Consider the following 18,748-nt stretch of genomic DNA (forward strand, 5'->3'; position numbering starts at 1 on the left):
GGGTAATTATTCTCTTTGGGCCTGCCTGATGTGATTGCTAAAAGAGCTGGCTTGATTTTGCAACATTTGCAAAAGTTTAGTAAAAAGGCCATGCCCGGCTGGACGCGGTGGCTCACGCCTGTAATCCCAGCACTTTGGGAGGCCAAGACAGATGGATCACGAGGTCAGAATGTCGAGACTATGCTGGCTAACACAGTGAAACCCCGTCTCTACTAAAAATACAAAAAAAATTAGCCGGGCGTGGTGGCAGGCGCCTGTAGTCCCAGCTGCTTGGGAGGCTGAGGCAGGAGAATGGCATGAACCTGGGAGGTGGAGGTTGCAGTGAGCCAAGATCGCGCCCAGTCTGGGCAACAGAGTGAGACTCTATCTCAAAAAAAAAAAAAAAAAAAAAAGAAAGAAAGGCCATGCCCTGTGTAAAAGAAAATAAGCCACTTTTTCTTCAAAGTTTCAGGATTGAAGGAGTCCCAGTGCTTTAAAATACACTCAAGGGGAGTGCATGTTATACATGATCTATTTCCCATCTAGAAAGAGAAGTGAGAATAAAAGCGTTCTTTTGGTCTCCTTCCTTTTGGTATGTGATCCAGGGTGGAGACAAAAGCAGTAGGGGGCGTTCCCCCAACTACCTTCTCTCCACGGTTTCTGGATTCCCAGCACCTATTTAAATGTGCTGCCCGTGACCTGTGACTGCAGATGTGACCCTCCAAGCCATGACACCAGAGGAACTCAACTTTCGGGCCTTAGTCATGCTTTCCCCAAGCAGTCTTAGTCCTCTGCCTTTTGTTTCCCTTTGACCTCCTAGACTGGTGTGGTCTTTGCGCCTTCCTAAGAAATAAATGCATTTCAAGAAAAATCATGTAATTGGGCAAGACCCCTTTAACGGAGGGGGCATGCTAGATTGAACTCTATATCCTGCTGTTACGGCCTATGATAAAGCATTTACCCATAGGAAAATGGTTCTGGTTAACTTCCAGACTTAAAATTTCCTTACTAATTAAGTATTATCTTAACTGGAGACAGAATAGGTGCCTTAAAAGAATGTAGGAACCAAATGGCCATTTTTCTATTGATGGGACAATATTAGATCGAACATCTGGCTGCAGAAGACATTTTACTCCTAACTATTAAAAGCAGAGCTTTCCCGTTCACAGAAGTAGCAGTAGAAAAGCGCAAAATGGAAAAGTTGTGAAGCTGCAATTTACCATAGAGAACCAGCAATGTGTCTCATGAAGAGGATTTTTATTTCCACTAGGTGGCTTACAAATACCACGTGCTTGCCAGAGAAACTGTAGAGAGACGTTTATTGAGTTACTGGCTGCCGTGATTCATGATCTCTTCTAACAGACCTGTTTCCCTGAACCGTAAAGATTCCTGCACATTAGACACGCAGAGAGGGTAAGAGACCATGGATAGAGACAGAAAGTTTGGCCACAGGATAGTTGAAGATTCTCTGCCAACACCCGGCTGTTGCAGGCTGCATCCGGTCCAGAGGCCTTTGAATCACGCCAGGATGTGCCCTGGCCAGAAATTCCCAGTTGCCTCAGAACTTTTCCCAGCCTCACTTGATGGCAACGTGTCCCCGCGAAAATGTGGGATATGATGAGGTTTCTCTTCAAATAATCTGATCAATCTTTTATTCTTTAATTCATAGTACTCCCTGCCTTTTTTCTCCTTTTTTCCTTTTTGCCTTTGTTAGATGCCCAGGCACACCACAGTACCAAGCGTTATCAGTACCAGCTCACATTCCTTTCCTTATCTGGAAAGAGGACTAACGTTCTAACTCATTACAGACACCCCTTGCCCTTCCTCTCCACTTGATTTTGGGAGCCCACTCTATCTTAAAAAATGAAATGTGCCGGCGGTGGCTCACGCCAGTAATCCCAGCACTTTGGGAGGCCGAGGTGGGTGGATCACAAGGTCAGGAGATCGAGACCATCCTGGCTAACACAGTGAAACCCCGTCGCTACTAAAAATACAAAAAATTAGCTGGGCATGATGGTGGACGCCTGTAGGTCCAGCTACTGGGGAGGCTGAGGCAGTAGAATGGTGTGAACCCGGGAGGCGGAGCTTACAGTGAGCCGAGATCGCGCCACTGCACTCCAGCCTGGGAGACGGCCAGACTCGTCTAAAAAAAAAAATGTAGGCCAGGCGCGGTGGCTCAAGCCTGTAATCCCAGCACTTTGGGAGGCCGAGGCGGGCGGATCACGAGGTCAGGAGATCGAGACCATCCTGGCTAACATGGTGAAACCCCGTCTCTACTAAAAAAATACAAAAAACCAGCCGGGCGAGGTGGCGGGCGCCTGTAGTCCCAGCTACTCGGGAGGCTGAGGCAGGAGAATGGCGTAAACCCTGGGAGGCGGAGCTTGCAGTGAGCTGAGATCCGGCCACTGCACTCCAGCCTGGGCGACAGAGCGAGACTCCATCTCAAAAAAAAAAAAAAAAAAAAGTAATGTTTAGCCAACCAGGATCGGTTTAGATTGTATGACCCAACCCCAGCCAATGGGGAAAGGGTACAGGGGGCAGGACTTGCGTCAGGAGTAAAGGCTCTTATGCCCCTTTGTTCAGGTGTGCTCTCATGGCAACTGGCCAAGGAGGCAACCCTCTGCACAGAAGTAAAATTGCTTTGCTAAGAATTCCTTTGTTCTAGTGTTCAATTTCCTTAGGATTTTTAGCATTATCCCTAACAAAAGAAGCTAGTTCAAACATGGCCAACATTTCCAGTACCTGTGGGTAATGGGGGGTTCTCCATGTTCTCCCCAGCAAGCCTCACATCCGAGTCTTTAGTACGGCAGCCAATGCTAAGAGTATGTATTAGGCTGACGGACGTTCGTTTATTTTAATATAGAGGCTAAGAGTGCCTCACAATGATAGAACAGATTTTAGGACTGCTCCCAAACTCACCACTCCAACGAAGGTTGTACTTTGCATTTTTCTGACCCATGTACCAAAATGATACGGCTCTGATAAGTGGAGGAACACCAGGGCTCTTGTCTCATGCACATTGGATGAAATGACACAGATACACGTGAAGTGGTGTTAAGGAGTGGAGAGTTTAATAGGCAAGAAAGGAGAAGAAAAAAGGAAGAAGGTCTCCTGTACAGAGACAGGGGGAGGGGGGCTTCCTACCAGCCAGGAATATGAGGAAGCTGGAGGAGGTGGTGTCTAATTTGCATAGGGCTTAGGGGATTGGTTTAACCAGGCACGTCATTCACATAGCCCACGAAAAAACTGGCCCGCTCACCCTAGCCTTTTAATGTGCAAATACAGGACACCATGATGTTTTACACAGGTGGGGATAAGTGGGGGCAGCCCTGTTGCCAGGCACATGTGGGGGCAAGGGCAAGAGGACAAAGGTGGGAATCGCTATGTTTGGGGGGCGATTGATATGCAAATGATATGCATTTGCATATCAAAGGTTGCTGGCTGGGCTTTAAGAGCCGGGGCTTTCCTGGTAAACCAGAAATGTTTCTGGAGTTGATTTAAAATAGACAAGTTTCCAAGGACCCCTTTTCCTCTCCATCTGCCTAAAGTAATTTTTTAATAACTTCTATAAGTAGATGAAAAGATGTTCAATATCATCAATCATTAGGAAAACACAGATCAAAACCACAATTAGATACGGCATCACACTCACTAGGATGGCTATAATTAAAAATATGAACAATAACAAGTGCTGACAAGGATGTGGAGACATAGGAACCCTTGTGCATTGCTAGTGGAATGTACAAAGCAGCAGCTTGGAAAGCCAGTGTGGCAGTTCCTGAAAAAGTAAAACATGACCTTTTTTTTTTTTTTTGAGACGGAGTCTCCCTCTGTCGCCCACGTCGCCCAGGCTGGAGTGCAGTGCACGATCTCAGCTCACACAAGCTCCACCTCCCGGGTTCACACCATTCTCCTGCCTCAACCCCCCAAGTAGCTGGGACTAGAGGCGCCCACCACCACACCCGGCTAATTTTTTGTATTTTTAGTAGAGGCGGGGTTTCACCGTGTTAGCCAGGATGATCTCGATCTCCTAACCTTGTGATTCTCCCTCCTCGGCCTCCCAAAGTGCTGGGATTACAGGCGTGAGCCACTACGCCTGGCCCTATTTTGATTATTATATGCAGAGCGTCACTGAATTGTTGACTCAGGTCATGTAAGCAACTCTTCTGCATCTTCTATATTTTCCCCAATGAATGTTTCATTCACTGGAATTAATTAGGTTGGAATGGAAAGTGCAGGACTTGGTTTAGTCCTCAAAATTTTACATCCATTGGGGAAGTTACTATACTGAGGGAAGAGAGAGACCCTCTCATATTATTTTATACTCAGTAAGGAAAGAAGCAAAACTAAAGGCAGGTAGCCCGGTGTCTAGGAATCGGACCCAAAACCAAGGAACCAGACCTGAAACCAGGCCTGGGCCTGCCTGACCTAAGCCTGGTAGTTAAAACTTGACCCCTGACCTAGCAACTGATGTTATCTATAGATTATAGAGAGACATTGTAAAACTTCTGGGTCTGTCCTGTTTCACTCTGACCACTGGTACATGAAGCCCCTGTCACGCACCCCCTGCTTGCTCAATTGATCACGACCCTCTCGTGCAGACCCCCTTAGAGTTGTGAGCCCTTAAAAGGGACAGGAATTGCTCACTCGGGGAGCTCGACTCTTGAGGTGGGAGTCCTGCTGATGTTCCCAACCAAATAAACCTCTTCCTTATTTAACTCGGTGTCTGAGGAGTTTTGTCTGTGGCTTGTCCTGCTACATTTCTTGGTTCCCTGATTGGGAAGCAAGGTGATTGGTAGATGGTTAAGGCAGCTCCTTAGGCAGCTTAAGCCTGCCCTGTGGAACATCCCTGTGGGAGACTCTGACCAGCTGGAGTGATACGGATCCTGAGAGCGCTCCCGGGTAGGCATTTGCCCCAGTGGGACGCCTCGCCAGAGCAGTGTGTGGCAGGTCCCCATGGAGGATCAACACAGTGGCTGAACACCGGGAAGGAATGGGCACTAGGAGTCTGGACATCTAAAACTTGGTAAGACTAGTCTTTGTAATTTGCCCACTCTGTTTGAGTGGAAGCGTGGCCTGATCACCCACGGCATGCCTTTATTGGCACTTTGGTTTTGGTTTTGGTTTTGACTTGGTTTGAATTGCTTGACAGGACCGGTCTTAGGAACTTGCCCACTCCTTTTGAGTGGAAGTGTGGCCTGATCACCCATGGTGCGCCTGTACCGGCACTTTGGTTTTTGTTTTTGACTTGACTTGGATTCCTTGATACTTTGGTTTTGGTTTTGACCTGGCTTAGATTTCTGGATACTCTTATTTTAGTTTTGATTTTAGTTTGGTGTAAACTGCAAAAGTATGCATGTGCCCTTTTTACCCGTTCTTTGTTTTGTGCTGTGCGTGTGATGTGAGCATGGTGTTTTGTCTCGAAAAAGCATGGGTCAGGCACAAATAAGCCCACTCTCCTAGGAACTATGTTGAAAAATTTCAAAAAAGGATTTAAGGGAGACTATGGAGTACTATGACACCAGGAAAACTTAAAACTTTGTGCAAGATAGACTGGCCAGCATTAGAGATAGGTTGGCCATTAAAAGGAAGCCTAGACAGGTCCGTTGTTTCAAAGGTATGGCACAAGGTAACCTGTAAGCCAGGACACCCAGACCAGCTCCTATACATAGACACTGGTTACAGATGGTTTTAGACCCCCCGCCTGCAACACACAGTGGTTGAGAGAACAGCAGCATAAGCAGCTGGCAAAGGCAAGGAAAGACCAGCAGAGAGAAAGAAAAGAGACAGAGAGGAAAAGAGGCAAAAAGGGAGTCAAGGAGAGAGAAAGAAAGAGAGAGGCAGAGAGAGAGAGGAAGAGACAGAGTCAAAAGGAAAGTCAGAGAGGGAGACAAAGTCAGAGACAAAAAAAGAGAGAAAGAGATACACAAGGAGTTAAAAAAAAAAGTCCATCTATACCAATTCTAAGTTAATTTGGACAAAACAAGGTCTTATTAATAGCAAAGGATAATTAAAATCACAAACTTGTAAGGTTTTCAACAAAAGTAAAGTTTGGTAAAAGTTAACAGTGTAACATGTATTATAGTAACTTCTATTCTTGTGGCCCTAGACAGTGAGTCTACAGACAGAAAAAAAAAAGATTCTCTTTAGAAAAGAATGGTTATCATCTTCGAAAAAAAGGGGGAAAAAAGAGGGGGTGGGATTTATATAAAAAGAGTGTTATAGGGTAAATTCTTGTCCTGAAACAAATAAATTAACCGGTTGTTTAAAGAAAGAAATGTTTGTAGTAAGTCAGAAAGTTAAGGCATGTCGAAAAATTGCCTGTAAAAGTCGTGAAAGAAAAAAAAGTTATTAAAAAAAAGTGTGTTAAAAAATAATTTATGCAAGAAATGTTGTATAATTTAAAAGTAATTAGGCCTCCTAAATGTAAAACTATTGAAGAGTCAGTTTGTGTGCAAGGTGTATAAGGAAAGTAAAGTATACCTTTGATAAAATGATTATAAGGAGGCATAAGAATGTGGATTTTTACCTACATTAGAATGTTAAAAATATGTATATTTTGTTTTAAAAGTTTAAGCAAGTTTTAAAACATTAATTGTGTGTAAATTCTGTGTGTAAACATATTAGCTAAAGTTAAAAAGATATATCCAGTTTTTCTGTGAACTGGACATTAAAGTCAAAACGCAACAGGTTTTTCTTAAAGCACCAACCTGCTCTTTAACAAAAATTATAAAAGGTTAAAAAGAGTCTATAAAATCTTGCCTTATGATCAAACATTAAAAATTAGATAAATATGTCTACAAGGTTTTATTAAAATTAAGTTTAACATTAATAACACACTAATATAAAGGTAAAATTTAGCTTATCTAGTATAAAGATCATACAAAAAGCATTGTTAAATGTAAAATGGTATTTTGCTTTCTCTGGTTTAAAAACTAACAAAAATAGGTGCTAAAGGAAACATTCATTTTACTAGAAGATCATAAAAGTTAAAAACTTAAAATAAACTTTGGCAATTAAGACAGCATACCAAGATGCAAATGCCTGGTTGAAATGGATCAAATATTCCATCCACACATTAAACAAAAGCAGTTGTTATGCTTGTGCACATGGCAGGCCAGAGGCCCTGATTGTCCCCCTTTCCACTAAGGTGGTCCTCCAGTCAACCGGGCGTGGGCTGCATGGTAGCTCTTTTCCAGGATTCTACAGCCTGGAGTAATAAGTCATGCCAAGCTCTCTCTGCTATATCCCAAAGTCTGGCACCCTGCAGTTCAGCCCCTGAGGGCCATCCAGAATTCATCTCCCAACATTAAGCTCACTTCATGTCTCTCATAACAGGAAGGAAACTTAGCATTCCTTGGAGACCTGAAGGGATGTGATGGAGACCTGAGGATGTGATGAGTTTAAGAATTTTCTTTTTTTTTTTTTTTTTTTGAGACGGAGTCTTGCTCTGCCGCCCAGGCTGGAGTGCAGTGGCCGGCTCTCAGATCACTGCAAGCTCCGCCTCCCAGGTTCACGCCATTCTCCTGTCTCAGCCTCCCGAGTAGCTGGGACTACAGGCGCCCGCCTCGTCGCCCAGCTAGTTTTATGTATTTTTTAGTAGAGACGGGGTTTCACCGTATTAGCCAGGATGGTCTCGATCTCCTGACCTCGTGATCCGCCCGTCTCGGCCTCCCAAAGTGCTGGGATTACAGGCTTGAGCCACCGCGCCCGGCCGAGTTTAAGAATTTTCAAGAACTTGGCCTGGCGCGGTGGCTCAAGCCTGTAATCCCCAGCACTTTGGGAGGCCAAGACGGGTGGATCACGAGGTCAGGAGATCGAGACCATCCTGGCTAACATGGTGAAACCCCGTCTCTACTAAAAAAAAAAACCAAAAAAAAAAAAAAACTAGCCGGGCGAGGTGGTGGGCACCTGTAGTCCCAGCTACTCCGGAGGCTGAGGCAGGAGAATGGTGTAAACCCGGGAGGCGGAGCTTGCAGTGAGCTGAGATCCGGCCACTGCACTCCAGCCCGGGCGACAGAGCAAGACTCCGTCTCAAAAAAAAAAAAAAAAAAAAAAAAAAAAAAGAATTTTCAAGAACTTATCAATCAGTCAGCCCTTGTTCATCCCCAAGCGGATGTGTGGTGGTATTGTGGTGGACCTTTACTGGGCACTCTGCCGAGTAACTGGAGTGGCACTTATACTGTAGTCCAATTGGCTATCCCTTTCACCCTGGCATTTCATCTACAAGAGGGAGGAAAAATAAGCCATCGTAAAGTGAGAGAAGCTCCTTATAGGTCTTTCAACTCTCACATCCATTTAGAAGCAATTGGAGTCCCATGAGGAACACCAGATCAATTTAAAGTTTGAAATCAAATAGCTACAGGATTTAAGTCAATATTTTAGTAGGTAACAGTTAATGAAAATGTAAATCAGATAAGCTACATCTATTACAACCAACAACAACATGCTTTTCATGAGTTAAAAGAAACAGCAATAAGCTTTTCACGAGTTAAAAGAAAAACTCAGGTCTGCCCCAGTCCTGGGTCCACCTGACCTGACAAAACTTTTACACTCCATGTGTCCAAAAAAAAATGGCAGTTGGAGTTTTAACCCAGACTGTGAGGCCCTGGCCAAGGCCAGTGGCCTATCTCTCAAAACAACTAGACAGGGTTTCCAAAGGCTGGCCCCCATATCTAAGGGCCCTGGCAGCAATGGCCCTGTTAGCAGAAGAGGCAGATGAGCTAACTCTTAGGCAAAACCTAAGCATAAAGTCCCCCCATGCTGTGGTGACTTTAATAAATACCAAAGGACATCATTAGCTAATGAATGCTAGACTAACTAGGTACCAAACCTTGCTCTGTGAAAATCCCCACATAGCCATTGAAGTTTGCAACACCCTAAACCCTGTCACCTTACTTCTGGTATCAGAGAGCCCAGTTAAACATAACTGTGTAGAGGTATCGGGCTCAGTTTATTCTAGTGGCCCAACCTCCGAGACCATCCTTAAACATCAGTAGACTAGGAGGTGTACGTGGATGGGAGCAGCTTCACCCCTGCAAAGTGACTCTGGAAAAGACGACAAGCCCTGCTCCAGTCACACCCAGAAGCTAACTGGTCCACGCATGGCCGAAGCATGAAGAAACTCATTGCGGGATTCATTTTCCTTAAAATTTGGACTTGTACTGTAAGGACTTCAACTGACCTTCCTCAGACTGAGGACTGTTCCCAGTATATACATCAAGTCACTGAGGTAGGACAAAAGATTGCTACAGTCCTATTATTTTATGGTCATTATAAGTGTACCAGGACTCTAAAAGAAACTTGTTTGTATAATGTTATTCTATCCAAGGTATATAGCCCAGTCTCTAAATGTTATGTTTGTGGAGGAAAAGTAATAGGAGATCAGTGGCCATAAGAAGCCCCAGAATTAGTGCCTACAGACCCAGTTCCTGATGAATTCCCAGCCCTAAAGAATCACCCTGATCATTTCTAGGTTCTAAAAGTCTCAATTATTGGACAATATTGCATAGCTAGAAAAAGGAAAGAATTCACTCATTCCGTAGGATGACTTAGTTGCCTAGGACAAAAACTGTATAATGGTACCACAAAAACAGTTACATGATGGAGTTCAAACCACACAGATAAAAATCCATCAGTAAATTTCCAAAGTTGCAGACCATTTAAGCCCACCCAGAATCCCACCAGGACTAGACGGCCACCACTAGGCAATACTGGATATGTGGACATAGAACCTACACTAAGCTGCCTGACCAGTGGACAGGTAGTTGTGTTGTTAGCACTATTAAACCATCTTTCTTCCTACTGCCCATAAAAACAGGCAAACTCCTGGGCTTCCCTGTCTATGATTCCTGCAAAATGAAAAGCAAAGCTATAAAAAAATGGAAAAATAATGAATAGCCCCCTAAGAGAATCATATAATACTATAGGCCTGCTCCTTAGGCACAAGATGGCTCATACGGATATCAGACCCCCATTTACATGCTCAACCGAATCATATGGTTGCAAGCTGTTTTAGAAATCATCACTAATAAAACCGGTCAAGCCTTGACTGTTCTAGCCCAGCAAGAAACTCAGATGAGGAATGCCATCTATCAAGATAGACTAGCTCTCGACTACTTGCTAGCAGCTGAAGGAAAGGTTTTGATTTGCTTTCTAGGCTCACCAGGAAGCTGATTTGCTTTCTAGAAAGCTGATTTGCTTTCCAGGAAGCTGATTTGCTTTCCAGGAAACCAGGGCTAGTATTAAATGACCAGCGAGTAGGCAAGGCTAGGAGCAAAACTGCACATTTATTTTTGGTCCCCCAGCTTCAGGAAAGAAGGTGTGGGGGAGGGGTGAGGTCCCTCGGTCTCTGGCAGGGGAGGCCGGGGGAGTCACCCGGTGGAGCTCTCGGGCAGAGTTCCTACAGTTCCGACAGGAGTGAGGGCTGAGGAAGTGCGCGCAGCACGCCCACTGGGAGCGGTTTTTATGTCCTGGGCCTGGGAGTGGGAGGGCAGTGGGCGGGATATAGGCAGGTCGGGGGCCAGGCGGTAGGCTGGCTAGGCGGGTTCCAGTTTTTCTCCGTCGGAGGTCGGATTGCGCCTGCGCAGTCGGCCTGTGTCTTTCCCGGGTGCGGGAAAGCTGACGGTGAAGAACCGGGAACTGCGCCATCTTGCCTCCGTTCATCCAAACAGGTTTATGGAAAATGTAACCTTACTAAATGATGTCTACACATGATCAGGGCAAGTAGTTGAAGACATAGTTAAAGATATAACAAAACTGGCACATGTGCCCATGCAAGTGTGGCATGGATTAGATCCTAGGGTCATGTTTAGAAATTAGTTCCCAGCACTAGGAAGATTTAAAACTCTTATAATAGAAGTTATAATAGCTGTAAGAACCTGCTTACTGCTTCCTTGTTTGCTATCTGTGGACTTCTTCAAATGATAAAAAGCTTCATCGCTACCTTAGTTCACCAAAATGCTTCAGCACAAGTGTACTATATGAATCACTACCAATCTATTGCACAAGAAGACTAAGTAGTGAAAATAAGAGTGAGAACTCCCGCTAATAGAAAGTGAGAGTCTCAAGGGGGGGAAATGAGGGAAGAGAGAGACCCTCTCGTTGTTTTATACTCAGAAAAGGAAAGAGAAGCAAAATTAAAGGCAAGTAGCCTGGTGCCTAGGAATCAGACCTGAAACCAAGGAACCAGACCCGAAACCAGGCCTGGGCCTGCCTGACCTAAGCCTGGTAGTTAAAACTCGACCCCTGACCTAGCAACTGATGTTATCTATAGATTATAGAAAGACATTGTAAAATTTCCAGATCTGTTCTGTTTCACTCTGACCACCGGTGCATGCAGCCCCTGTCACGTACCCCTGCTTGCTCAATCGATCATGACCCTCTCATGCGGACCCCCTTAAGAGTTGTGAGCTCTTAAAAGAGACAGGAATTGCTCACTCGGGGAGCTCAGCTCTTGAGACAGGAGTCCTGCCGATGTTCCTGGCTGAATAAACCTCTTCCTTCTTTAACTCGGTGTCTGAGGAGTTTTGTTTGCACCTTGTCCTGCTACAATACCAATAATCTAAAAATGTATTCACTATAATCCTCCACCTAAAAGACTGCCAAACTGCAGCAAATTCCCCTTCTGTTTCACAGCTTTATTAAGAAAACTAAGCAGATCATGCAAAAAGTAAAAATTAAATATTTTTTGGTTCTTAGTGAGATTATAGTTAAGGGGCTTTTTTGAGACAAAGTTTCACTCCTGTTGCCCAGGCTGGAGTGCAGTTGTGTGATCTCTGCTCACTGCAACCTCCACCTCCTGGGTTCAAGCAATTCTCCTCCTTCAACCTCCTGAGTAGCTGGGCTTACAGGCATGCACCACCACATCCAGCTAATTTTGTATTTTTAGTAGAGATGGGGTTTCTCCATGTTGGTCAGGCTGGTCTTGAACTCCTGACCTCGGGTGATCCACCCACCTCGGCCTCCCAAAGTGCTGGGATTACAGGCATGAGCCACTGCACCTGGCCTCAGTTAAGGGACTTTTTACATTTTTATTAATTATTGTTATTATTATTATTATTTTTTTTTTTTTTTTGAGACAAAGTCTCACTCTTGTTCCCTAGGCTGGAATGCAATGGCACAATCTTGGCTCACTGCAACCTCTGCCTCCTGGGTTCAAGTGATTCTCCTGTCTCAGCCTCCAGAGTAGCTGGGATTATAGGTGCCTGCCACCATGCCTGGCTAATTTTTGTATTTTTAGTAGAGATGGGGTTTCACCATGTTCGCCAGGCTGGTCTGGAACTCCTGACCTCAGGTGATCGGCCTGCCTCAGCCTCCGAAAGTGCTGGGATTACAGATGTGAGCCACCACACCTGGCCTTTATTTATTATTTTTGAGAAAGGGTATCTTTCTGTCGCCCAGGCTGGAGTGCAGTGGTGCAGTCATGGCTTGTTGCATCCTCAACCTCCTGGGCTCCAACAATTCTCCCACCTCAGCCTCCTGAGTAGCTGGGACTACAGGTAGGTGCACATCATCATGCCTGGCTAATTTTTAATTTTTTTTGTCAAGACAGGGTCTCTCTACATTGCCCAGGCAGGTCTCAAATTCCTGGCCTCAGGTAATCCTCCCTTCTGGGCCTCCCAAAGTGCTGGGATTATAAGTATGAGCCACCACCTCCAGCCTTTCTTTTTCTTTCTTTCCTTTTTTTTTTTTTTTTTTGAGATGGAGTCTCGCTCTGTTGCCTAGGCTGGAGTGCAGTGGCGTGATCTTGGTTCACTGCAAGCTCCGCCTGCCAGGTTCACGCCATTCTCCTGCCTCAGCCTCCTGAGTAGCTGGGACTACAGGTGCCAACCATCATGCCCGGCTAGTTTTTTTATATTTTTAGTAGAGATGGGGTTTCACTGTGTTAGCCAGGATGGTCTCGATCTGACCTCATGATCCGCCTGCCTCAGCCTCCTAAAGTGCTGGAATTACAGGCATGAGCCACTGCGCTTGGCCTTTTTTTTTTTTTTTTTTTTTTTTTTTTCTTTTAACGTGGAAAGCATGATCTGTATCCATTTAAGAAGTTATTGTTGTCTGACTGGTATTGTCTGATTACCTGCATATATTGATATATTATTCCAATAAAGAAGCTTGTTTTTTCCTTTGGTTAAAAAGTATCCGGCCAGGCACGGTAGTTCATGCCTGTAACCCCAGTACTTTGGGAGGCTGTGGTGGGCGGATCACCTGAGGTCAGGAGTTCGAGACCAGCCTGGCCAATATGGTGAAACCCCATCTCTACTAAAAATACAAAAATTAGCCAAGTGTAGTGGCTCGCACCTGTAATCCCAGCTACTTGGGAGGCTGAGGGAGAAGAATCTTTTGAATCTGGGAGGCAGAGGTTGCAGTGAGCCAATATCACATCATTGCACTCCAGCCATAGTGACAAAAAAGAGACTCTGTCTCAAAAAATAAAATAAAATAAAATAAAGCATCCAAAAGCCTGCTACGGTGGCTCATTGCTGTAATCCCAGTTACTTGGAAGGCCAAGGCAAGAGGATCACTTAAGGACAGGCATTCAGGACAAGCCTGGGCAACATAGCAAGACCCCCATCGCTTAAAAAAAAAAAAAAAAAAAAAGGCCAGGCACGGTGGCTCACGCCTGTAATCCCAGCACTTAGGGAGGCCAAGGTGGGTGGATCATGAGGTCAGGAGATCGAGACCATCCTGGCTAACAGGTGAAGCCCCATCTCTACTAAAATATACAAAAAGTTAGCCGGGTGTGGTGGCGGGCGCCTGTGGTCCCAGCTTCTTGGGAGGCTGAGGCAGGAGAATGGTGTGAACCCGGGAACCAGAGCTTGCAGTGAGCCAAGATTGTGCCACTGCACTCCAGCCTGGGCGACAGAGCAAGACTCTGTCTCAAAAAAAAAAAAAGCATCCAAATATCTAGAATAATGCAACTTGTAGGATAGCTCCTTCTTGTTGCTAAGGCTCCTGAATCTTTTAGCTAAAGAACTAGGAGAGAGGAAAGAGGTTATCCAAGGACCCACTGAACTAGAGGTATGTATTATGATTTCTTTGCCCTTGATAATTTTCTGGGGGTGCTGTACTAGAGTCCCATGACCTGAAGCACAAGGCATACCTGAAATAAATAAAGCCTGCATTGTCTGGCCTATCTGATGTGTACAGTGATGGATGGAGATGTTATTCACAGCCACACAGGCGGATTTTCTTCAGTACTTCGGTCTTACAATGCTGAGCTACTTAGGGCCTCCGGAAGCAGGTCTTAAATGTTGCTGAGTAATTGGCAAAACAATCCATTACTCAGGGAGTCACTGGAACAAAGTATAGAAGCAGTGAACATTTATATAATTTTACCCACCCGGTTGTCTTGAAGGGCTAGCCATAAATTAATGTATGTGTCCACAGCATAATGCCACAGCGCGATTTTTTTTAAAGAGCCGACGTTGAATTGTTCGCAGATAATTGGTTTGCTAAGAATGTCTCGTTGTTGTGTTTTTTGTTTGTTTGTTTTGGGTATTTTGGGGGACAGAGTCTCACTCTGTCACCCAGGCTGGAGTGCAGTGGCATGATCTCAGCTCACTGCAACCTCTGCCTTTGAGGTTCAAGTGATTCTTGTGCCGCAGCCTCCTGAGTAGCTGGGATTGCAGGCACCCGCCACTAGGCCTGGCTAAGTTTTATGGGTTTTTTTTTTTTTTTTTTTTTGAGACGGAGTCTCGCTCTGTCACCCAGGCTGGAGTGCAGTGGCGTAATCTCGGCTCACTGCAAGCTCCGCCTCCCGGGTTTACGCCGGTCTCCTGACTCAGCCTCCCGAGTAGCTGGGACTACAGGCACCCGCCACCATGCCCGGCTAATTTTTTGTATTTTAGTAGAGATGGGGTTTCACCATGTTAGCCACGATGGTCTCGATCGCCTGACCTTGCGATCTGCCCACCTTGGCTTCCCAAAGTCCTAGGATTACAAGCGTGAGCCATCGCGCCCAGCCTGTTTTTGTTTTCTTGAGACAGATTTTCGATCTTTTGCCCAGGCTGGAGTGCAATGCTGTGATCTCGGCTCACTGCAACCTGCACCTCCCAGGTTCAAGCGTTTCTCCTGCCTCAGCCTCCCAAGTAGCAGTAGCTGGTACTACAGGCGCATGCCACCATGCCCAGCTAAGTTTGTATTTTTTTTTTTTTTTTTTTTTTTTTTTTTTTTTTTTTTTGAGACGGAGTCTCACTCTGTCGCCCGGGCTGGAGTGCAGTGGCCGGATCTCAGCTCACTGCAAGCTCCGCCTCCCAGGGTTTACGCCATTCTCCGGCCTCAGCCTCCCGAGTAGCTGGGACTACAGGCGCCCACCACCTCGCCCGGCTAGTTTTTTGTATTTTTTAGTAGAGACGGGGTTTCACAGTGTTAGCCAGGATGGTCTCGATCTCCTGACCTCGTAATCCGCCCGTCTCGGCCTCCCAAAGTGCTGGGATTACAGGCTTGAGCCACCGCGCCCGGCCTAAGTTTGTATTTTTAATAGAGATGAGATTTCACCAAGTTGGTCAGGCTGGCTTTGAACTCCTGACCTCAGGTGATCCACCTGCCTCAGCCTCACAAAGTGCTGGGATTACAGGCGTGAGCCACCATGCCTGGCCTTGCTGTTTTTAAATGCTTTTACCTTTCACTGGCCTCAGCACACTAAAACTCATATCCACTGAGGCGACTCACTGTCAGTCTGGTTTGACCTCTTGCCATCTTTGACCTCTAGATTGAGTGCCCCAGCTCTGGGCTTCTGTAACATTGGATGGTGGGTGGGCGGAGAGGTGGGAAGAGGGATGAGTGGATGGAAGCACAAGGGGTGGACAGGATGGTTGGTGGTGGACAGGATGGATGAGTGTATTACCGAAACACCAGGGGTTCAGTCTAGGTCCCGTTGCTTACCACACAGAAAGCTGATCTGGGATCCTGGGACAATGAGTATTGCCAGGAAAGAAGGCTTTATTCAGGTGACATTAGTCAAGGAGACAGGAGATAAGTCTCAAATCCATCTCTCCAACAAACTCCAGTTGGGGGTTTATATAGTGGGGAGCAAATGTAGCTGCGTGCGGAAAAACAGGAATTAGAAGGGGGTAAACAAAAGGAGTTTCAGTTCCTTGATGATATCTAGGAGGCCTGAAGGTCAGTTTCCTGGGGAAGGAACTCAGATAAGGCAAATTTAAGTTTCAAGCTTTAGGACCAGGAAGGTCAATTTCTGTGTTTATCAAAAAAAAAAAAAAAAAAAAAAAAATCTGTGGGACAATTTGGCCAGTTTCAGGTGGGCAGGACAGCAGGTGGAAGGGTGGGTGGGTGAGGAGGAGGACAGGCATCAGCTGAGCGGATGGATGGGGTTGGTGGGTAACCCAGACAGTATTACAGTATTCAGGAGGGGATGGGTGGCTGGGAGTGAATGCGAGTTGCTGGTGAATCTGGAGTACACGGAGCTTTGAAAAGTCACTGGGGTACCCTGGGCAGTTGGATGGGGGTCTGATGAGGGCATGAGGCTGGAAAAATGGGTGGAGGAAAAATTGCTGCCAATGCCTCCTCGCATTCGTTCTTGAGTAGATGCTATGCAGGGTATTCATAGCCTTTCTGGCTATTGTCTTCGGAATCCGGAAAGGGAGCTGGAATTAGAGAGGAACGGAGGGTCGCGTGGTTGCAGTGCCCTCTGGTGGCCATGAAGGAGTTGACAATTGGTGTCTGCATATTTTCCTTAAGTATTTTTTCATTGTCTATTCTTCCCCGCTCCCACTCCAACCCCAACATACAGACTCCCTGAGGACAGAGATTTTTATCCGTTTACTCGTTGTATGTCCATTGTCTAGAATAGTGCCTGGCACATAGTAGATGCTCAGTTAAATATTGAATGAGTGAATGACACAATTCAAACTGCTCCACCACTTTATATATTTTTTTTATTTACTTTTTGTTGTTTGAGACAGGGCCTCTGTCACCCAGTCTGGAGTGCAGTGGTGCAATCACAGCTCACTGCAGCCTCAACTGCCCAGGCTTAAGCGATCCTCTCACCTCAGCCTCCTGAGTAGCTGGGACTACAGGTGTGCACCACCATAGCTGGATAATTTTTTTAAAATAGAAATGGAGTCTCACCCAGGCTGGTCTTGAACTCCTGGCCTCAAGTGATCTTCCTGCCTCAGCCTCCCAAAGTGCTGGGATTACAGGTGTGAGCCACCGTGCCTGGCCTCCACCACTTTATTGATAAGTGACCCTAAGCAGCTCTCTTAACTTCATAAAGCCTCAGTTTCCTCTTGGGTAAGTGGAGAGGCTAACACCCACCCCCACGAGCATTAACTGAGGGAAGGGGACCTGCACACCTTGGATGAAGGTGCTCCCTGCTAGTTCCCATTTCATGCAGTAGCCAGCATTGCTGGCACATCGTGTACTCAAAACAGCACATCATTTTCATTAAACAAACTGCTAGGATGGGCACATTTGCCCCTGGGTGTGCGGCATCCTGGGGAAAATGATCCCAGTTTGGTACTAGGCTGACCAGGCAAAGAGGAAGTATAACCAGATGGACAAGGGACGGGAAGGTGATGCATGAGAGTCCTTGCGTGCCATACACGCCCCATTTCCCCACTCCCTCAGTCACACCCAACTCTTCCAACTGCCTTGAGCCATCGGACTCCCCTTGCCTTCTGAGGCTCTGAAGATGCTATATCACTTCTCTCCAAACCCCATAGCCATGACCCATGCTCAAGTCCTCTTCCATAGCTCCTCCTGGCCTCCCTGCAGCCTCTCTAGCCCCCTCAAATGCATCCTTTTGCAACGGACTGGATTGAAGCTGCAAATAAGCTTATCTGATTTTCCAGTTTGATTTCCAGCTCACTCCTGGGACAGAGTCCAAATCCTCTGACCTACCATTTTGTGGTCTGGACCCAACCCAACTCCTAGTCACCTCCTGATCACAGCCTCAAATCTTACAGTAGACAATCTGAGCCATTTCCTACCTCTGGGCCTCTGCCCATGCGTCTCCCCTGCCTGGAAATCCATTTCCCTGCAAGGAGGGCGTGTGTTGCCCTTGAGTGCCCAAGATCCATTCCTTCTTCCCCCAGTAATGGAGTGCCCTCCCCAGCTCTCAGATCTGGAGGTTCCTGGAAGGCTAACCCATTTCTGGGTTCAGGGGGAGCTTAAAACTCAGCCAGGCAGGTTCCTTTTGCTTTTTTAATGGAATGCTGTGGTTGCAATGAGCATTTTCCAGTTGGTCACAGCTCACGCCCACTTTGTCTTACTCCAGTTCTAGCCATTTATTTTTTCCAAATGGGTCCTGGAGACACTGAGTTTTCAGCTCCTGGGACCCACTCCTCACTTCTGCTCTATCAGGCCCCAATGCCTGCCTGGATCCCACATGTTTTCCCTTCCGGTTCCCAGATCACCCCGGGCTCAACTTTCCTCCCTTGATGCCCAGTGGTGCCCCGGTCCCATGGGGCTTCAGTTTCCCCAGTTCAAGCATGAGAAGCTGGGGTTCACCTGAGCGTGCCCATGTTTCCCCAGAGGAAGGACGGGAGCAGGCAGGGTGGAACTGGGATTAGAGGGAACGGGGCAGCTGCAGGTGGCACCTCTGGGCTGTGTCCTGTTGTAGCAGGATGAGCTGCGGACAAAACTTCTCAGGCACCAGATTAAAGAAGGAAGAGGTTTACTCGGCTGGGAACATCGGCAGACTTGTGTCTTAATAACCGAGCTCCCTGAAAAAGAAATACTTGGCCTTTTTAAAGGTTTACAACTCTAAGGGGTCCACGTGAAAAGGTCATGATATTTTGAGCAAGTGTGG

Source organism: Rhinopithecus roxellana, chromosome 20 (assembly GCF_007565055.1).
Source record: "Rhinopithecus roxellana isolate Shanxi Qingling chromosome 20, ASM756505v1, whole genome shotgun sequence".
In the NCBI taxonomy this organism is placed as follows: Eukaryota; Metazoa; Chordata; class Mammalia; order Primates; family Cercopithecidae; genus Rhinopithecus; species Rhinopithecus roxellana.